The sequence below is a fragment of the Bison bison genome, unplaced genomic scaffold (genome assembly GCF_000754665.1).
Source record: "Bison bison bison isolate TAMUID 2011002044 unplaced genomic scaffold, Bison_UMD1.0 scf7180017864127, whole genome shotgun sequence".
Lineage (NCBI taxonomy): Eukaryota > Metazoa > Chordata > Mammalia > Artiodactyla > Bovidae > Bison > Bison bison.
In genome coordinates, this window is record NW_011494699.1 from 959,474 (window position 1) to 976,979 (window position 17,506).

The window sequence follows — 17,506 nt, forward strand, 5'->3', positions numbered from 1 at the left end:
CGACATAAATCACAGCAGGATCCTCTATGACCCACCTCCCAGAATATTGGAAATAAAAGCAAAAATAAACAAATGGGACCTAATTAAACTTAAAAGCTTCTGCACAACAAAGGAAACTATAAGCAAGGTGAAAAGACAGCCTACAGAATGGGAGAAAATAATAGCAAATGAATCAACTGACAAACAACTAATCTCAAAAATATACAAGCAACTCCTACAGCTCAATTCCAGAAACATAAATGACCCAATCAAAAAATGGGCCAAAGAACTAAATAGACATTTCTCCAAAGAAGACATACAGATGGCTAACAAATGCATGAAAAGATGCTCAACATCACTCATTATCAGAGAAATGCAAATCAAAACCACGATGAAGTACCATTTCACACCAGTCAGAATGGCTGTGATCCAAAAGTCTACAAGCAATAAATGTTGGAGATGGTGTGGAGAAAAGGGAACCCTCTTACACTGTTGGTGGGAATGCATACTTGTACAGCCACTATGGAGAACAGTGTGGAGATTCCTAAAAAAACTGGAAATAGAACTTCCTTATGATCCAGCAATCCCACTGCTGGGCATACACACTGAGGAAACCAGAATTGAAAAAGACACATGTACCCCAATGTTCATCACAGCACTGTTTATAATAGCCAGGACATGGAAGGAACCTAGATGTCCATCAGCAAATGAATGGATAAGAAAGCAGTGGTACATATACACAATGGAGTATTACTCAGCCATTAAAAATAATACATTTGAATCGGTTCTAAGGAAGTGGATGAAACTGGAGCCTATTGTACAGAGTGAAGTAAGCCAGAAAGAAAAACATGAATACAGTATATTAACACATATATGAGGAATTTAGAAAGATGGTAACGATAATGCTGTATGCGAGACAGTAAAAGAGACACAGATGTATAGAACAGTCTTTTGGACTCTTCTGGATAGGGAGAGGGTGGGATGATTTGGGAGAATGGCAATGAATCATGTATACTATTATATAAGAAATGAATCGCCATTCCAGGTTTGATGCAGAATACAGGATGTTTGGGGCTGTTGCACTGGGATGACCCAGAGGGATGGTATGGGGAGGGAGGTGGGAGGAGGGTTCAGGATGGGGAACACGTGTACACCCATGGCGGATTCATGTTGATGTATGGCAAAACCAATACAATATTGTACAGTAATTAGCCTCCAATTAAAATAAATAAATTTAAAAAAAGGAACAGTTTAGACTTCAGGTTCTAAGATACAAAGAAATTAATTATACCATAAATTTCATTCATAGGATTTATAAGAAGGTAAAGAATCCACCTGTAATGCAGGAGACCAGAGTTCAATTCTGGGGTTAGGAAGATCCCTGGGGAAGGAAATGACTACCCACCCCAGTGTTACTGCCTGGAGAATTCTATGGACAGAGAAGTTTGCAGGCTGCAGTCCAAGGGTTTGCAAAAAGTCAGACATAAATGAGTGACTAATATTTTCACACATTTTTTACATATTTGTATAATTTATTCATTTAATACTTCTACTACTAGAATAAAATGCAAAGAATACAGGGAAAAAAATAGAATGGGAAAGACTTGAGATCTCTGCAAGAAAATTAGAGATACTAAGGGAACATTTCATGCAAAGATGGGCTCAATAAAGGACAGAAATGTACCTAACAGAAGTAGAAGACATTAAGAAGAAGTGGAAGGAAAACAAAGAAGAATTATACAAAAAAGATCTTCATGACCCAGACAATCACAATGGTGTGATCACTCACCTAGAACCAGACATCCTGGAATGTAAAGTCAAGCAGGCCTTAGGAAGCATCACTACAAACAAAGCTAGTGGAGGTGATGGAATTCCAGTTGGGCTATTTCAAATCCTGCAAGATGATGCTGTGAAACTGCTGCACTCATATGACAGCAAATTTGGAAAACTCAGCAGTGGCCACGGGACTGGAAAGGTCAGTTTTTATTCCAATCCTAAAGAAAGGCAATGCCAAAGAATGCTCAAACTACCACACAATTGCACTCATCTCACATGCTAGTAAAGTAATGCTCAAAATTCTCCAAGCCAGGCTTCAGCAATATGTGAACCATGAACTTCCAGATGTTCAAGCTGGTTTTAGAAAAGGCAGAAGAACCAGAGATCAAACTGCCAACATCTGCTGGATCATGGAAAAAGCAAGAAAGTTCCAGAAAAACATCTATTTCTGCTTTATTGACTATGCGAAAGTCTTTGACTGTGTGGAAAATTCTGAAAGAGATGGGAATACCAGAACACTTGATCTGCCTCTTGAGAAATTTGTATGCAGGTCAGGAAGCAACAGTTAGAACAAGACATGGAACAACAGACTGGTTCCAAACTGGAAAGGAGTACGTCAAGGCTGTATATTGTCACCCTGCTTATTTAACTTATATGCAGTGTATATCATGAGAAATGCTGGGCTGGATGAAACACAAGCTGGAATCAAGATTGCCAGGAGAAATATCAACAACCTGAGATATGAGGATGACAACACCCTTACGGCAGAGAGTGAAGAAGAACTAAAGAACCTCTTGATGAAAGTGAAAGAGGAGAGTGAAAAAGCTGGCTTAAAAGTCAACATTCAGAAAACAAAGATCATGGCATCTGGTCCCATCTGCTGCTGCTGCTGCTGCTGCTAAGTCGCTTCAGTCGTGTCCGACTCTGTGTGACCCCATAGATGGCAGCCCACCAGGCTCCTCTGTCCATGGGATTCTCCAGGCAAGAACACTGGAGTGGGTTGCCATTTCCTCCTCCAATGCATGAAAGTGAAAAGTCAAAGTGAAGTTGCTCAGTGGTGTAGGACTCCTAGCGACCCCATGGACTGCAGCCCACCAGGCTCCTCCATCCTTGGGATTTTCCAGGCAAGAGTACTGGAGTGGGGTGCCATTGCCTTCTCCATCTGGTCCCATCACTTCATGGCAAATCAGTGGGGAAACAGTGGAAACAGTGGCTGGCTTTATTTTTTTTTTGGCTCCAAAATCACTGCAAAGGTGATTGCAGCCATGAAATTAAAAGACATTTGCTCCTTGGAAGGAAAGTTATGACTGACCTAGACAGCCTATGAAAAAGCAGATATATTACTTTGTCAACAAAGGTCTGTCTAGTCAAGGATATTGTTTTTCCAGTAGTCATGTATGGATGTGAGAGTTGGGAGTATAAAGAAAGCTGAGCACTGAAGAATTGATGCTTTTGAACTGTGTTTTTGGAGAAGATTCTTGAGAGTCCCTTGGACTGCAAGGAGATCCAACCAGTCCATCCTAAAGGATATCAGTCCTGGATGTTCATTGGAAGGACTGATGTTGAAGCTGTGACTCCAATACTTTGGCTACCTGATGCAAAAGATGACTCATTTGAAAAGACTCTGATTCTGGGAAAGATTGAGGGCAGGAGTAGAAGGGGATGACAGAGGATGAGATGGTTGGATGGCATCACCGACTCAACGGACATGAGTTTGGGTAACCTCTGGGAGTTGGTGATGGACAGGGAGGCCTGTGTGCTGAGGTCCGTGGGGTTTCAAAGAGCCAGACACAACTGAGTGACTGAACTGAACTGAACGGAATTACTAGAGTGTGAAGGCAGTAGTCATACTGACTTGCTTACCACTGTATACCTGAAAATACTAGGTATTGAATAAATATATATTGGGTTAAAAATATCTAGAGACAAAGTTTCCTCTCAATTTAACTTATAATATTTGAAGTCTCATAGTATATGAACTGACCTAAGGACGATGCTAAAAAAATCAGATTTGATAAAAGAATGTAAAACAAGTATAGCAAGAAAAAATAGAGAAGAACAAAGCAAAAAAGAGTCTACGGAGGAGGATGATGGGCTAAAAGCCACTTCTACTGCAATTTGTATGTACCTATCACTTGATTTTTACCTTTTAAGAAAACTTAGTTTCCGCTATTCAGGTAGAATATTTGAGCAAGTTTCAGCATCTGATTTCAAGTGTATAGAACCTTCATTTGACTCACATGACCATGAATCAATAGTTAAGAAACTTAATGGATATTTAGGATGTACTTGTTGAGCTTCCCTGGTAGCTCAGACGGTAAAGCATCTGCCTACAATGCAGGAGACCCGGCTTCGATCCCTGGGTCGGGAAGATCTCCTGGAGAAGGCAATGGTAACCCACTCCAGTACTCTTGCCTGGAAAATCCCATGGACAGAGGAGCCTGGTAGGCTACAGTCCATGCGGTCGCAAAGAGTCAGACACAACTGAACGACTTCACTTCACTTCACTTCCCTAAAAATATGCTATTTCCCAACATTCCCTAGGAAGCACAGATAATTACATAAAGGAAAACATTTCACTTCGTTACTAGTTGTTCATGAGATTACAGTTGTCCTGAAAGAGTTCTTTCTACATTGCTAATATCCACAGGGTATTTTAGAGCAGTGCAATCTTCTTTCAGTATCTTTGAAGAATGGTTTTATTGATTGCCTCTAATACCAAAATCTTTGGATGAGCAAGTCCCTTTTAAAAAATGGTAATAGTATTCACATAAAACATACAGATATCCTTCTCTATAGTTTAGTCATCTCTAGATTACTCATGATACTTAATTCAATGTAAATGCTATGGGACTAGTTATGACTATAATCTTAATACTATGTAAACAGTGACCTATTGTGAAAGTCATTCAGTTGTGACAACTCTTTGTGACCCCATGGACTGTACAGTTCATGGAATTTTCCAGGCCAGAATACTGGAGTGGGTAGCTGTTCCCTTCTCCAGGGGATATTCCCAACTGAGGGATTGAATCCAGGTCTCCCATATTGCAGGCAGATTCTTTACTAGCTGAGCCCCCAGGGAAGCGCAGGGAAATAGTGGCTAGCCCATGGTAAATTCAAGTTTTGCTTTTGGGAATTTTCTGAATATTTGATCCCAGTGGGTTGAATCTCTCAGTTCAGTTCAGTTCAGTTCAGTTACTCAGTCGTGTCCGACTGTTTGTAACACCATGGACTGCAGCACACCAGGCTTCTCTGTCCATCACCAACTCCCAGAGCTTACTCAAATTCATGTCCATTGAGTCAGTGATGCCATCCAACCATCTTATCCTCTGTCATCCCCTTCTCCTCCAGCCTTCAATCTTTCCCAGTATCAGGGTCTTTTCTAATGAGTCAGTTCTTTGCACCAGGTGGCCAAAGTATTGGAATTTCAGCTTCAGCATCAGTCCTTCCAATAAATATTCAGGACTGATTTCCTTTAGGATTGACTGGTTTGATCTCCTTGCAATCCAAGGGACTCCCAGGAGTCTTCTCCAACACCACAGTTCAAAATCATCAATTCTTTGACCCTCAGCTTTATTTATAAGTCCAACTTTCACATCCATACATGACTACTGGAAAAACCATAGCTTTGACTAGACGGATCTTTGTTGGCAAAGTAATGTCTCTGCTTTCTAATATGCTTTCTAGGTTGGTCATAGCTTTTCTTCCAAGAAGCAAGCCTCTTTTAATTTCATGGCTGCAGTCACCATCTGCAGTAATTTTGGATTGGATTTTGGTTGAATCTTTACCAGAAGTCTTAAAGTATTTTCTCATTGCAGTGTGTAATGATCCTTTTTTAATACATTGCTGAATGTTGTTCATAGATTGACTATACAAATTATTATCTAAAATAGGTGTATTGACAATAAAAAGTAATAATATTAATTATCATGGCAGGAAAGCAGGGTGAAAAAGAATTTTTCCTGTCACATTAAGCATGGTGAAACAAATTATTCATGTACCCCTATTATCTTTTACAGTACATGAACTAAAGAAAGTTAATTTAATCTCTCTAAACTTTGATTTTATACTTTATAAAACATTCACACTCTTACTGGGGAAGGAAATGGCAACCTACTCCAGTACTGTTGCCTGGAAAATCCCATGGGCAGAGGAGCCTGTAGGCTACAATCCGTGGGGTGGCCAAGAGTCAGACAGGACTTCACTTTCACGCATTGGAGAATGAAATGGCAACCCGCTCCAGTATTCTTGCCTGGAGAATCCCAGGGACAGAGGAGCCCTGTGGGCTCTCTTCTATGGGGTCACGCAGAGTTAGACACGACTGAAGCGACTTAGGAGCAGCAGCAGCAGCAGCCCGCTCTTAGAATTGTGTTAATGATTAAATATAATCATGTAAATAATCTTAAGCTTATTAAATGATATTTGTATTTATATTTGTATATATAAAAACTATATTATTTGCAATTATTATTTTATTATTTAAAGTGTAAATACTAAGAGAATAGTATTTTGTCTTAGCACTGATACTATGTAACATCATTTCTAGATGACTGGCAATTTACTCTCACTTTTCTTCTAAACTTTTCAAGACAATTAGGTATAACTCTATCTATGAAATAAAAACTATTGTGTTTTTTTTTTTTTTTTGTAGTGTTCATTCTCTGAAAATTGGTAGCCATTAGTAAAAAGACACAGAGATAGCAATAGCTGGAAGCAGGAAGATGGGATATGGAAAAATAAATTACAGAAAATATCTTGAGAGAATGCTTGTCTATTACCCATTGCACAAATTACTTAATTGTAGATTAGACATTTGAGAAGCAAGTGTACTTCTCTGTATGTCGTCACAAATGTGAAAGAGGGCCCTCATCAGACTATTCTGGTTACCTGATTTCTAACTTTCAGCCTCCAAAACTGTGATAAATAAGTGTCTGTTGTGTATAGCACATCCAGTCTATGATATTTTCTCATAGTTGTCCAAATGCATGAAGACAATATTATAAATGCAAAAATAAAGAAGAAACAGGAATGGTTCCATATAGTTATTGATGGTATAATTTTTTCTCACAAGTTTCTTGACGAGAACAATATATTACACAATAAAAAGGGTTCCATTGTCAAGTAAATTTGGAAAATTTTCATTAAACAAATATGAAGATGCTAAAATTTATTTATTTTTGTTTGGCTTCTCCCCTATGGTTTCACAGAAACTTTAATATGTGTTATATTTCCAGAGAGATAGAGAGAGCATGGAGATTTTTTCAGAACACATTTTGAAAAATCTGTGTTGAATGTCTTGCTGTGTCCTAAGGAGACAAGTGAGTCATTTACCCAGACTTTGAAACTCCAACTGGGTTCACAAAATCTGGTCACTCAGAATCTGTTCTTCTCTTGACTTTTGTAGATATAGAAAGCCTAATTCCTTCAGTTTTCTATTCTAAAATCTATTAAACTATTCAGCTTTATCCCTTTTACTCCCAATTATACTGAAGTATAATTGACACATGACATTAGTTTCAGGTGTACAGCATCGATGATTTGATTCATGTATATTATTGCAAAACAGTCTAGTTACCACAATAAGTCTAGTTAATATGCATCACCACACATTTTTACTTTTAAACTGTGAGTGTAGACATCTGATCACAATTGATATCTTTCCACAGTGATAATCTACATACTAGAAATAGCACTTAACAGATTGGCTAAATTGTGTCATCTACATAATGTAATGCCCAAATAAAGAAACTTTTCAGAGGTACTATTTATTTCTTAAATTTGCATTGCTTTCCATTTTTCCATTCTCTTAAGTTCTCTCTCATCCTGGAAAAATACAAAGGTATGACTGGATGAGATAATGTGTTATGACTCTACAATATCTTTGGTCCTGATTTGCAAATTTTCTTCAGTATTGCAAGAGGAGAAAGCTGGTCTTCACTAGTAATTGCTTAGTAAATAAAGACTTCCTTCCCAGGTATGAACTCTATTCATGCTAATAAAATTGCTCTATTTGGGCAATGAATCAGGATCTTTAAAGTTACTAAAGCATTACTATTAATTTTTGCCTATTCCAAGGTTATTTCCATTATAATAGAGTCTAGCATTTCACAAAGAGTTTTACTTCCTGAGTTATACGCTGTCCAACACTCGTCAAATTCTCAGCAGCACAGGTTGTAAGAATAGATCAAGTTCTTCCTAGATAAAGTGTCTGTGAGCATGCTTCACACAGACAATTTCAATAGTCAGCTATTCTACAGAAATGTTTAAATCTCCCCTGTTGCCCTCTTTAATGTTTGAGGGCCTCACACCTAAAATGGTCTTCCTGCCTTTTAACCTCCCCTCAGACCCAATCTGTACATTGCAGCAAAGTTATAAGCAAATAGCTGATCATGGAATCCTCCCACTTAAACAAAATGGCTATCTGTTATCTACTGAGCAACCATTTATCAAAGGTCTGCTTACCTCCCCCAAATCACCCAGGCTTTTATTTCTTTGGTGTCATTAAGCAAAGAAATAAACTTTTACTCCAAACCCAGCTCAGAAATCTTTGTGGTTTTTTTTTTTCCATTATTTATTCAGCCAAAAGTTTTGAGTTCCTATTATTTACATTCACACATTTATTTATTCAGTGAATATTCATTCAATGACCCTTTTGTGCCAGGCACTATTGAAAACATTAGGGATATATAAGAAAACAAACCAGCTTCATAGAGTTTAGATTTTAGATTCTACTGGGGATAGTAAGACAATAAGTGAAATATATGTGAAGTACATAATATATTATAAGGTAATAAGTACTGTAGATGAAAGACAAGGAAAGGGGCTAGAGTGTACCGGAAACTGTACAAACGTTGGCTTAATTGTAAGTAACACAGTTAGGATAGACTACTCAAGAAGTTAACATTTCAGCAAATGCTTTCAGGGTCTGGCTGGGCCTGAGAAGGTGAAGCTATATGTGGGCCTTTAGGTGAAAGGCTTCTGGGGCAGAAGGAAGCGCCAGTGCAGAAGTCTTTGGGTGGGAGAAGGCCTGATATGTCTGAAGGACAATAAGTTAGATCATTGTTCCTTGATCAAAATGAATAAGGGAACTTATAAGATTCAAGACATAAGGAAGGTTCAGGTGATATAGTACCTATAAGGCTATTAAAAGATTTGGCTTTTATGCTGAGTGAGGTGGTGAGGTACATCCAACCAGAAGATACAAACCTGGGTATTAGAGCCAGGAGTAAAAAGCTTTTCCAGGTATCTTTCCATCTGATATTTCTAATACTTTGAGTATTAAAGTATAAACTATAAAGCTACCGGGCTTCCCTGGTGGCTCAGAGGATAAAGCATCTGCCTGCAATGCAGGAAACTCAGGTTTGATCCCTGGGTTGGGAAGATCCCCTGGAGAAGGAAATGGCAACCCACTCCAGTGTTCTTGCCTGGAGAATCCCATGGACAGAGGAGCCTGGTGGGCTACAGTCCACGGGGTTGCAAAGAGTCGGACAAGACTGAGCGACTTCACTAATACTTTGAGTACACATTATTTGAAGCTTTCTGTTTCTCAAAACTGGTATCTTAAAAAAGATGCTCTATGCTTGATACACAGTAGGGACTGTGTAAGGAATTTACTGAACAGCTCTACCAGTTAACACATTATTTATTAAGGACAATTTACCTTAATAATTAATATCAAAATATGCCAAAAACTAGATACCTGTAAATCTAATTAGATACCTGTAAATCAACTGGATGATGAAAAATTGTCTGAAGCATTCTAGTTAGTTCATTTTGTCTGCAATATTTTCCTGCTAGATAGCATACTCTGTTAGGACTAATTATACAGCAGTTCCAAAGCAGTTTTCACTGAATTAAATTCCTTCATAATGGTTTGTTATGAAATGTAAGTGATATTTTTGGTTCTAAATTATTCTAACCTCACAAATATGACCAAAACACATTAACTAATATTTTGACCTATAAACACAAAATTGCCAATTTAGAAAACTCAAGGGAATATTCACAAACTAATTTATTTTTTACTTGTCCTATTATAACTAACAGCATATGAGTCTGATACTTGACAGCACAAAAGAAATCTATTTGTAAGTCTGAACATTCTTCATTTCTATGTTTTAATTGAGGAATAAAATGAAAAGAAATAAGAAACATTCCTCCCTCAGGATTGAAAATAATGAAGCATTTAAAATAACATTCAGTAATTAACTTTTGGGTGACCATTTCTGAAGACATGTTTCTAATCATTTTTCATTCATGGACACAGATGTCTTTAGTACCTAACATTTGCACTTGAGTTTCTTATTTGGTTAAATCATATATTTAGCCACAGAGTTCTTAGCCAGAGAATATATAATATGTTCTTATTGATCCTATCAAATTCACACCAATGCAAGAAAATAAGACCAGTTAATGGCACTGAAAGTATTGCAGTGAACAGACTAAATTCTCTTGGTTCATAGAATTTATCTTTTAATTAAGGGATAAAGAATAAATTAAATAAAAACCATAAGTTAATTATACAGAGTGCTAGTTTGTTAGTACATTATCAATTATGAAATTTTATTGAAGGTTCTTCCAGGAATTGTTTGCTTTCATAGGGATAGCTAAAGAGCTGAAAATGGATTTTTTAAATGGCTGAGTCTTTCCTTAGTAGCTCAGAAGTGAAAGTGTTAGTCTCTCAGACATGTCAGTGTCTTTGTGACTCTGTGAACTGCAACCTGCCAGGCTTCTCTGTCCATGGAATTCTCCAGGCAAAAATATCAGAGTGGGTAGCCATTCCCTTCCCTGGGGATCTTTCTGACCCAGTGATCGAATTCAGGTCTCCTGCATTGCAGGCAGATTCTTTACCATCTGAGATGCCAGGAAGCCCTTCCTTAGCCTGAGTCCCCTAAAAATAGAGTCTGAAGCAAAGACTTCTGTATGTTAATCTAGTACAGGGTATAGTCCTTGGGAGCAGGAATGAGAAAGAGTGAAGTAGAGAAGGAGAGAGAGAACAAACATGGGGGTTTATTTCTTAACTGGCTACTTTATGATATCAACAGCACTTGATTTCTCCCTTTTGTAAAGTTATCTTCTAAGAGGCTACTTAAATAACTGCTCCATGGACAGTCCCTCACTGAAAAGTAAGAGGAAAAATGATCCAGAGGCTTCCCTATTTAACTGGCCTAAGTTTTGCTTGGAATTTGTATATGAGTTGGTGTTGACAGGGAAGCCACAGATCTGGAGACAAGAGGCTCATAGAATGAGTGTGCGGCAGGGCTTTGTCACATGTGTGATACACATGTCACATGTGTGTCATGGGTTTGCATGAGGATAGAGGGAAATATATGAAACTAGTCACCAGAAAAACTGAAGCAAGAGACAGGCGAGCCCATAGTGGTCTGAGTAGGCGCTTAGACAATGCTTGAGATGGCCTTCAACCCTACTTTAGGTAAAGCAGAAAAAGATTTTATATATTTAAGTATCCTATGCAAGTCAAAGTTGCTCAGTCATGTCCAACTTTTTGCAACCCCATGAACTTCTCCAGGCCAGAATACTGGAGTGGATAGCCTTTCCCTTCTCCAGGGGATCTTCCCAACCCAGGGATCAAACCCAGGCCTCCTGCATTGCAGGCGGATTCTTTACAAGCTAAGCCACATGGGAAGCCCAGTAATAGTGGAATGGGTAGACTATCCCTTCTCCAGCGGATCTTACCAACCCAGGAATTGAACCAGGGTCTCCTGGATTGCAGGTGGATTCTTTACCAATTGAGCTATCAGGGAAGCCCAGACAAGCATCCTGTAAATTGCACCAAACAAAGAACATTTAAAACCATGGATCTGTCTCAGGACTTAATTATTTACAGATGAAGAAACTGAGGTCTAGGAAAATAAAATAACTTGCTATTGGTAAGTCAATGAAAGTCAGTATTGAGTCCTGCTGAGGAGTACATAACTTGGGGTTTACTGACAGAGTATCCTTTATAAGTATCCTCTATTACTTAGATAGGTTCAGTGTCTTCTATAAGACATGTGGATCATATGTAAAAAAAGGAATATTAACAGATACCTGATTCTTCAAAAATAAATGAAGTCTCAGGTGTTTTGATTCATATAATTCATATTTTAGTCAATAGGCAAATGAGCATACTAATGTTGGTTGTAATTAAAATTTTCAGATTGAAAGAGTTTATGAATTATGTAGGAAGACCAATATTCATCCTTTTCACCAAAATGAAGTGTTTTATTCTATCCCCAACTAGATGGGAGCTCCCTTTATTACACTTTGCTCATATGCTTATTTGGCCCTTACTTACTGAAAATAGCCATTTTGAAGGTTTTAGCCTTTCTATCAGTTTGTGAGCACCTGTACCCTGGAGGAAAAAGGAACTGGATTTGGCAATATATGATAAAAGAATAAGTCTCTGTACATATATTCATGCTTCCTACTTGAGTAGATTAAGCCACATTGTTTCCCTAAAGCTCATTTTCTTTATATATAATAAATATTTCACTATCTATAATACCCTCAACAGAAAGTTTTTATTCAGATCCCATTAATTAAACTATGGAAAGTATGTGTAATGTACTGTTTAAATACTATTTCAATGATTACTTAGTCTGAAAAACATTCCATATAATGAATGTCTTTTTTATGTAATTATATCAAGACAAAATATTTAAACAATATTTAGAGAGATTAGACATTGATTTATGAAAAGATTGGGTGCATTCAGGGTGATATGACCATAGACTGGAAATTGAGTTCTGGACCAGTTGTTGACTGAAATTTTATCTGGACAAAATGGAATAAAGTCTAAATTTAAAATTCTTGAAATATCTTCAAATAGCTTCCATGGTACAAACATTAAAGCCTCAGTTTAATTTAAGTATATACCATTTTATGTTTTGATAAATTTTCTCAAATGCTTGGCAGAATCAAATAAATACTTTTAAGATAACATGAAATATTTCTTGAATAACTTTGAAAACTCAATAAAACAATTTGATCTTGATGTTAAAATTAAAAAGTATGTTTTAAGATTAAATCTTGAATCATTTTGACATATAGGTTATTTATAGTGGATTTTGCAAGCAATCTACTTACTATTAAAATAAAATAACATATGTATTCATAAAGTATCTACAAATGTTTCAACATGAAAGTAAATATTATAGCTTGGGGGTGGGGTGGTCATACCAAGAGGCTTGTGGGATCTTTTTTCCCACACCAGGGATTGAACCCAGGGCCAAGGTAGTGAAAGCGCAAAATCTAGCCACTGGATGACCAGGAGATTCCATATATTAACAATCTTAAAATAGATCACCTTTGTCAAATATGTTGTACTCCAGATCTGGTTCTTATACAAAATCATATTTTTTTCATGTATTTACTTTTTTATTACCAAATCTGGTGCCTGAGTAATTTTTGGTCATATACAATGTGCACAAGTATTCTCATCATTTCTGAAAACAGAGAGGGAGAACTAATATAAACTTGAACATCAATATGTAAGTAGAAGTTTGATGATAACAAAGAGATGACCAAAGCATTTTTGCTTTTAAAACAAAAATTTTCATACAAAAATTTTTGTAAGTCATTGCTGTCCTAAAGGAATCATGAAGTGGAAGGATGGAAGACTTTGTGCCATACAGAATCATAATTTAATAGTTGTTTGTCTTTCGATGACATTGCTTAGATTACTTGGTCTCTGAGCCACAATTTCCTAGTTTGTGATATTACATGAACCAGGAAATGTGAACAAGCTTCCTGAACTGGAACACACTGTGCAAAACATAGAATTACATTCAACAAAATTCATACTGCTGGCATAACACATACATTATGATGAAAAGGATCAATAGGGTCCAAGAAACCTCTGAAACAAAAAGTACAAATAGAAAGGCAATAAAGTTATCAAAAGGAAAAAAGAACAACTATTTAAAAATTACAGCCCTAAAGCATTTGGTATAAATGGCACTGCATTTTCTTGATAATGTTTTTAAAATATATATTCTTCTAGACTAAGTAAATGTTTCTTTCCTAATAGTTGATCTGTACTTCAAGGCAAATAAAAGGTCAGTTAGATTATACTTTCTCACTTCTACTTTTTTGTAAGTTTCAGTCATTGGCAACTGATTTTTAGTTGTCATCTGTCAATGAATTAGAAATTACAGAATAAAATAATGGCCTTAAATCTAAACATTTGACAGATGTACTAGACACCAAAGCTTTCATATCTGGTTGTTAGGACAATGTACAAAGAATTGCTAGTTAATAAGTGTCCCCAAAATGATATTTTGATAATTTGGGAAAACCTCATATATCTTTGAAGTATCATCATTCATTTACCTACACATGATTGATTAAACATTCATTAAACATCTACTACCTGAAAAGTATTATTAAACATTGAAAGGAAAGATAAATATAATCAACATCTCATGCCTAAGGAAATTTCTAGTCTAGCATCAAGGACAGAAAAACAGACCCATGACTATAATATTAGGAGATAACTGCCATAAGAGAAATATCATATTAGTTCATTTACCAAAAAAAGTCATAAAAGAAGGTATCTGTAAGTAAACCACAAAATTCTATTCATTACGCTTAAACTTGTCAAAATGGCCTTAAACATATATACATACATGTGTGTGTATATATATATATATATATATATATAGCCCATAATAGCATTTAATGCCAAAATTAGCTATTGATGACTCTGCTGCTTAGATACCTGAGAATTTTAATAATTATTTATATAGATCGATGCAATAATGTTGAGAATTTGAGAGAAGGAAGTGGATTCAAGAATAAACTAAGAAGGCATCAGTTCAGTTCAGTTCAGTCGCTCAGTCATGTCCGACTCTTTGCGACCCCATGAATCGCAGCACGCCAGGCCTCCTTGTCCATAAATATTCATTATTCTCATATCAATTTATCTCCCACCCCATAACTGAGATGAATATGTTATATGTGTGTGTGTGTGCATGCTTAATACACAGTATGTAAGGACTAAATCCATAAATCAATAAATCCACTAAACCCATAAATCAGTCTTAGCCCATTCCTTTTTGCTTCCTTTTATTTTTGAGTGATGAAGGGTCCTGTCCAGTCTTATCACTTCAGGTGTGCTTTGAAGCCCCCTTTCTAAGTTTCTTATGGAATTTGTTCTTTTGATTATATCCTATATCTTAAATGAAGTATCCACAGACATTTTTTTGTAAAGGGCCAGATGGTGAATGCTTTAGGCTTTGTGACCCATTGGACCTCTGTTGCAGCTATTCAACACTGCGTTGGTGGCATGAAAGCAGCCATAGGCCATATGTAAATTAATTAGTTTGGCTGAATCGCAATAAAACTTCATTTGCAAAAATGGATGGTGATGTGGATTTAACCAGTTGATAGTAGTTAATCACCTACCTTAAATGATAAATTTCTCTTTTACTGGGTTATTTTTATTTTTCTCAGATAAAACAAAGATTTATTTCCAGCCAAATACTGTTATTTTTAACTGCCCCCAAATCCATTCTAATATCACCAATCATAAGCTTAAAAAAGGCAAATGTGTTAAAAAAATAACTTCCCTCCAATTTGAAAAACATAGTTTTATAAACACCTTAAAAGTCAAATTTATTTAAAATTGTTGGTCTGTTTGAAGTTCCACATCAGAAATGACAGTAGAGAGAGCAATACTTTTCCATCCCCTTTCATTTCTCAATCCCTCCTTTTCTCATTGAAGGGCACAGATTCACCACTCCTCATACTTAGTAGAGTATGGTTTACTCTCAGGAGAAGCAAGGAGTCTTCTGCAAGTTCTGGGGCATGTATGGGGACATATGACTAGAGATCCAGAGTCCCTGAAATCCAGAGTGTGATGAGAAGGGATAGCACGATCCATGACTGGACATATCTATCCTCTTGGCTACATGGTATCTCCTTACACAGTAGGGAAATGTAAAGCCAAGGGAGGGCCAGAGTTGGGATTGCTGAAGCACAGGCCCAGGACAGGGCCTCTCTCTATGGGGTTGAAATATACTAATAAGCCCAAGAGAATATCTGTGTTTCAATTAGAGAAACATATTAATTTTCACCTTCTGCTATGAGTTTAACTCTATATCCCCAAGTTCACAAATCCTAACCCCCAAAACATGACCTTATTTGGAAATAGAGTCACTACAGATATAATTTGTTAAGATGAGGTTACACTGGAGTAGTATGGATCCCTAATCTAATCTAACTGGTATACTTGTAAAAAGGGAAAATTGGGGCACAAATATAGACACAGGGAGAAGTCACATGAAAATGAAGGCAGAGTTCAGGGTGATTCTCCTAAAGGTCAAAGAATGACAAAGAGTGCCAGAAAACTATCAGAGGCTAGACAAGTGTAATGGAATAGGTGTTCATACTCCTCGGAAACAACCAACTCTGATGACACCTTGATTTTGGACTTCTAGCCTCTGGAAGTGGGAGATAATAAATCTGTTGTTTGAGCCATTCAAGTTTTCAGTACTTTGTCATGGTGACCCTAGTAAACTAACATATCTTCAAAGAGCCTTTCTTTTTTAATTGGGGGATAATTGCTTTACAATATTGTGCTGGTTTCTGCCATATATCAACATGAAGCCACCTCAGGTATACATATGTCACCTCCCTCTTGAGTCTCCCTCCCACCTCCCACCCCATTCCACCCCTCTAGGTTGTCACAGAGTATTGGATAGAGCCCCCTGTGTCATACAGCAAATTCCCACTGGCTATCTATTTTATATATTGTAATGCATATCTTTCAATTCTACTCTTCCAATTCATCCCACTGTCTCCTCCCCCCACCCCCAACCCCAGGTCCACAAGTCTGCTCTCTATGTCTGCATCTCTATTTCTAAACTACATATAGGTTCATCAGTACCATTTTTCTAGATTCCACATATATGCATTCATATCCGATGCTAGTTTTTCTCTTTCTGACTTACTTCACTCTGTATAACAGGATCTTCCCAACCCAAAGGTCAAATCCAGGTCTCCCACTTTGCAGGCAAATTCTTTACCAGCTGAGCCACAAGGAAGTCCAAGAATACTGGAGTGGGAAGCCTATCCCTTCTCCAGCAAATCTTCCTGACCCAGGAATCAAACCAGGGTCTCCTGCATTGAAGGCGGATTCTTTACCAAATTAACTATCAGGGAAGCCCCTAGGTTCATCCACCTCACTACAACTGACTCAAATTAATTCCTTTTTATCGATTAATATTCCACTGTATATATGTAGCATAACTTCTTTATCCATTCATCTGTTGATGGATGTCTAGGTTGTTTCCATGTCCTGGCTATTGTAAATAGCATTGCGATGAACACTGAGGTACAAGTGTTTTTTAGAATTGTGGATTTCTCAGGGTATATGTCCAGTAGTGTAATTGCTGGGTCATATGGTAGGCTACAGGACTAGGAAAGGTCAGTTTTCATTACAATGCCAAAAAAAGGCAATGATTTATTCAAAGGACAGATTCTGAAGCTCCAATACTTTGGCCACTTGATGCAAAGAGTTGACTCATTGGAAAACACCCAGACCCTGGGAAAGATTGAGAGCAGGAGGAGAAAGGGGTGGCAGAGGAAGAGATGATTGGATGGCATCACTGACTCATTGGACATGATTTTGAGCCAACTCCAGGCATAGTGAAGGACAGGCAAGCCTGGTGTGCTGCAGTCTGTGAGTTGCAAAAATGTCAAACACAACTTAGTGACTGAACAAAAACATCAATGGTAAAAAACACTT